This window comes from Spermophilus citellus, assembly GCF_964194105.1.
Source record: "Spermophilus citellus genome assembly, chromosome: 10".
NCBI classification, from domain to species: Eukaryota; Metazoa; Chordata; class Mammalia; order Rodentia; family Sciuridae; genus Spermophilus; species Spermophilus citellus.
In genome coordinates this window covers 51,003,552-51,009,557 of record NC_138197.1, presented here as the reverse complement: position 1 = coordinate 51,009,557, position 6,006 = coordinate 51,003,552, and positions in this window count along the sequence as shown.

Below are 6,006 nucleotides of genomic sequence, written 5' to 3'. Positions count from 1 at the left end.
CTATTTCTAGTCAACAGTTTTCCACTTTGAGTACTATAGTACAGTATTGTCTTCCACTGCTGTTCATTGCAGACATGCTACATAGATAAATGAGACCCTTTGAAATAATTTTGGAAATTGGCCATTTTCAGAACATTGTTTCTATGAGAAAATGAATTTCCAGCCTTTAGAACATGATTTATTTTAAAAGTTAGCTATTTCCTATGCCTGTTTGGTAACAAAAATCTTTTTGATGTGGTGACATCAAATCAGAAAGGCCTGCCTTGGATTTTACCTTGTTAAATATTTTCATAATTGAAACAGATTAACCTATTTATTTCTTGTATTTAGTCATGTGTGTAACATTCTAGAGAGAACTTGCAATGCATACTGTTGGTTTATTTATAGTTTTTCACAATCAAAAAGCATATGAAGCCTGCAGTTTTCTGGTATTTCTTTTATTTTTTTAATTATTTTATTGTTGGTTGTTCAAAACATTACATAGTTCTTAATATACCATATTTCACAGATTGATTCAAGTGGGTTATGAACTCCCATTTTTACCCCGTATACAGTGGTATTTCTATTCTTCCACTCTTCCTGGGCACATGGAGAGATTATCTTTTCTAATCTCCCTATTAGCTTGTTGACATGGTCGTGTGACTGGATATTTGCCAATGGAATATGGATGCTGGTGGTTTGTGAAACTTCTCCCTCATTTGTGTAAGAGGAAATCCCTAGCCAGGGACTGTCTCCCTGTCCCCTGTTTAGCTAGTTGCAATGATGACTACCAGAGCACCCTGGAAGCCAACTGTTGATGGCAGAGGTGCCACCAGACTGTTGCTGGTGACTGTCAGAAGCAGAGCTCACCAAGGTAGTCGCTTACCTGGAATTAGATAAACTGGGAGACAGATAAACTTCATGTTTGAGAAAACATTTTAGTTTTAATAGATACATAATAATTAATATGTACTTATGGGGTGTGATTTTAATACAGCATGCAGTGATTTATTGAGTATAATTAGCATATCCACCACCTCAAATGTTTATCATTTCCTTGTGGTGAGAACATTCAAAATCCTTATAAATTATTATTAAGTCTAGTCAGCAAATTGTGCTATTGAATGCTAGAACTTTTTCCTCTTATCTACTTGCTAGCCAATCTCTCCCTAATCATCCTCCCCCTACTTTTCTGTTTCTTTTAACTTTTAAAATTTGTTCTAATTAGTTATAAATGACAGTAGAAATCATTTATGCACTTTGATATATCATACATAAATAAAGTATAATTTCTTGTTTTCCTGATTGAACATGTTGTAGAATCATGTTGGTCATGCTGTCGTATATGTACCTAAGATATAATGTCTGTCTCATTCTACTTTTCCACTGAATTTTTGGGTTCTCTTTCTTATAGCAGCTTAGCCTACTCTAATACTGCTACAAAGAGTAGTTTCACTCTTGTTGTAAAGTATTTTACCTCAATATGCTGAATGATAAAACTACATAGGTGAGAAGTAATTTTCTTAAGAAAACAAAACACTAGACATTTTTAGCTATTTACTTTGGTTCTGATAGTGAATTTTTCTAAACATTCAAAAATGTATAAGGCTAATTTAATCTTTTAAAACCAGACATATTTTCTAAAGAGTTGTTATTTGAAAAGGGTAATTTGTTCTAGCCTTCACTATGTGTATTAACGGAAAATAAGTAACAGAATATCCACCTCATAAACACTTTTCTTGGATATAGTATCCCACAATAATCTCATTTTAATTAGGACAAACTTCTGCTTATAATGAAATGCACCCTCAAGAAACAAAACTTTACAGGATCACTTATAATACAATAACAAAAGAAGCATAAATCAAGGTTAAGATCATTGAACTCACAAAGGAAAATAACAAAATTTAAAAAACAACAAAATTTTTTGTAAAGTTCTTTAATCAAAATAGATACTTAAAATAATATAAAAATTGAAGTTAAAATATACAGTGTCAAATTGACCTCTGGCTAAAAAACTAAACATGTAGGCTGAATAAAGTAAGGATGAATTATTTTCTCACAGTTCTAAAATTTAAGAAATAGGAAAAGCGATTACAAAACAGATTACAAAACAATCTGTGACCTCAATAACCTCATGAAAACAAAGTGAATATTACAATATTCTCAATGGAACTCTGAATACCGAATGAGTTCTAAGGAAATACACTTCAGAGGATAAAATAAGCATTAGCTGTAGGAAAATAATCCATTCTCTTTTGACATATTTGGAATTATTAGCAAATACATCTCACTTTTTAATGCAATAATGGACTTCATCTGTATTCCTATGCCAAAAGTATTGTGAGAGTTGTGATCTAGATCTTCATTATGCATATGAAGATTTCTGCTTAAACCTTAAGGAGACATCTGTGAAACTTTATTTGTGTCTCAGCAAACATTGTTTGCCCTCCTCCAGGTTCTGTGGCTGCCCAGCTAAGCTAAAAAGCAGTGTCATAACCAGGGGTCAGAGTGGCAAAAGAATATGCTTGTAGCAGGCAGGCTGCAATATAATATGGATTGTAGATCAGAAAGGAACCTTGAAATGTTCTCTGTTTCTCTCCTTCTGTGTTGAAAGATGTAACACATACATTATAGGCAATAGACTGCTGTATGCAGTCTGTCTGGAGTCTAGGTCTGAAAAACTCAGAAAATTGAGTTCTAACACCAGCTCAACACTAGTTAACTCCTTGGCAGATCCCAAATAGGACTCTGCTTCCTTATCTGAAAATGGGAATACTGACTTCATACTTGTTTTCCTTACACCCATTCTAGATGAAATCTTTACCTGTAGGAAGTTACATAAAGCACAACTCTTTATTTAAAATAAATAAATAAATACATAAAGACAGTTCTAAAGAGGAAACAAAATCCCAGTGGTAAGAGAGGAATAAATGGCTGAGGAGCATATGTCCTAGGGACATGCCTCTATTATATGGGTTCCAAAAGGTCTTGGGCCCAAACCTAGCTTCTGCCTGGTTTCCCCGGAGCTAAGAATGATTTTTACATTTTAAAATGTTGTTTTTTTTTTTTTTTAAATCGACAGCAGAATGTTTTGTGACACATGAAAATTATATGAAATTCAAGTTATTGGTGTTCATAAATAGACTTGTTGGAATGCAGCTACACTCATTCATTCCTGTGTTTTCCATAACTGCTCTCACACTGTAACAACAGAGTTTGGCAGTGGTGACAGAAACCATATGGCCTGCAGGACTTAACATATTTACTCTCTGTCCTTTTCAAAAATGTTTTCTAGCCCTTTGTCTAGAATATCCAAGGTAAAAAATGTTCAATAGGAATTATGATTTAGATTGTGGAACTATCCATAAAAAATAAGAATTTAAAACATGGGAGTTGTTGAATTCAAGGAAAAGACTAGAGAAAGGTGGTCTGGAGAAATCACCTAGTAGAAGGTCACTTCAGGAAGTTGGGAGAGGGCAGTCTCATGGAGGAGATAGATGAGCATGTTAAGAGCCTGTGTGCTCCCTAAAGCCAAGCAGGGAGTAAGTTGGAGATGAGTTGGTGAGTAATGGCAGACATCTCGGAGAGATGAGGTAAATTCAGTAATTAAAAGTTATTGGATGTGGTGTTAAATACAGGCCATTGGTGGCCTCTGAGAAAGCAATTTGTGTGAAACAACAGGACATTGGCCAGGTTTCTGTAGGTCCAGGAGTGAACGGGTTTAGCCTGAAAGGAAACTAAGAAGCTGAAACTCTGAAGGGGTTTGCAAAACCAAGGGAAGTTGATTTTGAGAAACTGATGTGACTCCATTTTTGAGAAACCAGCCCCTACCTCAGAGCAAAGCCTGTCCAAGGAAGGGGGTGTGACCCTTGTCCTTGGAAAGACCCACAGAGCACTCCTAGGCACATACCCACCCTGCTGAGTTGTTTGTCTGTAAATAACAGGAGAGATCTGTGGCACCAGGTGTCCCTGACTCAGGCGAGGTGAGGACCCATAGCAACCTTCCTAGCAACCTCCAATCAGCATGAGACAGGGAAAATACCTGGAATGCCAGATGACCCCCAAGTAGTTTATGGTGGTTGATAACATGTTGGGAAACCATGTAGTTTAGCATGTACACCCCTCATGGCCTAAACCAATCAGTTCAAAGGAATCCCCCTCTTGTACTAACCAATCACCCCTACCCACCTTGTTCCCGCCATTGAATGTGCTAATCAATGTTAAGAGTTGTTGTTTGATTTTCCTGCGGTATGGAATGATTTGCTGTGTGATTTGTGACGGATAGAGTATCCCCCCAAAACCTATAAAATCTCACTGAACAAAGGACCAGGACTCACTCCCTGGGACCACTGTGTCGAGAACGGTTGTGAGTCCAGGCTTGAGCTTGCAATAAAGACTCTTGTGTGATTGCATTGGATTCGGCTCCTGGAGGTCTATTGGGGTCCCATGAATCTGGCATAACAATTTCTGTTTACTTGTTTTTCTGTTATTTTTCACAGGAGAATGTAGAGAGTGTTTTCAGGCCTAAAAAAAAGAAAATCACTCGAGGTGAAATTGAAAGGAGGAAACAGAGCAGAGCAAATGCCAGGAAAAGGAATGGAGAGGAGATTTCTGGGATGACTAAGTTGAATATGGAAGGGACACAGCTCCCTCTGAAGCAATAAGGAGGACGGAAAAGGGATAAAGTACAAAGAAAATTTGGGTGATGCAGAAAAGGGTGTAATGATGTAAGATAACCAAGGTTATCTGCACAGACTGCACTGAGAGCATGATGGGGCATGTCAGTAGGTTACCCAGTGACTGTCCTGTGTGAAGCTGTGCAATGTCCACTGGAGGGTCCCAAAAGAGTGCCAGGGAAGAACATTTGAAGTAGTTTTGTAACCCTTCCCAAAATTTGGTAGCTTAGGTATAGAAATGGAAAATAAAGTTGAGATGATCAGAGGCTGGAATTAATGTAGGAAGACTAAAGAAAAGTTGAAGTAAGATGAAGGTTTAAGTAGACAGTGTTGAAATAACTTGTCCTGGAGTCCGGACTTGGTTCAGTAAAGAAAAAAAAATGTGATTAAGTAGGTTTAGGAAACAGACTCGGGAGTGAAATAAGGCCAGAGGTATAGTTCTCTAAGAAAGCACACAAATTAGAAATCATGAAGATAAAATCAGAAAGGAGGACCTCTATCATCACCAACACCATATTTAAAATCTTGGGGAAATGACATAACAAAGTACAGGCCATTCTGGTGGGCACCATGGGAATCTTAGTGTAATTGAAAGATGCAACTCTAGGAGTCTGCTTGACCCTGGAAAGCCAGGGAGGCTCAGGGAGGTTCCTTGTTCCATGGGTCCTGCAGGTGGAAGGTGATTAGAGAACAGACAGTGGTGTCTTGTACTATTGTCAGTGAGACTAGATCACAAAGAAAAGCCTTTGCCAGGGACTCTTAAATTGAACCTAAGGAGTTTAGTTGAAACCGAGTAGTCTTTTGGAATGGAGCAGAACAATGACTCAACTCATTGACTTTGGCTCACTGGGCTCCCTTTTCCTCCCTCCCAGGGAAACTGAGATTGAATGAATAATAGCTGTGAAATACAAGCCTCCTACACACTAATAAAAACTAAATGCTTTTCATTATAATTTAAGTCAGTGACTTGCTTCCCCCAAAGGTGCCTCATAATGAATGGCATGAGAATGACATTTCCTTCCAAATGATACACATTAATGCTAGTTTATAGTAGAACCATGAATGTCTACACATTATTGATTGAAAATTAATTTTCATAAGCATTTGGAGAACAGTGGGAGGAAAGTTAATAAATATCTCAACTATTCAATTATTTTGGAGTACTTAGGAGTTAGCTAACAGTTACTAAAAGATAATTTTAAAGCATATTGAAAAAATGGGGAAAATATATTGCGCCAATTAAATAATGATATTAGGGAGTCATTTGAAATGAAAAAGTCCTTGTTTTCTCAAATCCAATTTTACCCTTCCTTCTCTGTCCCTTTCCCCAACTCTCCACCTCTACTAT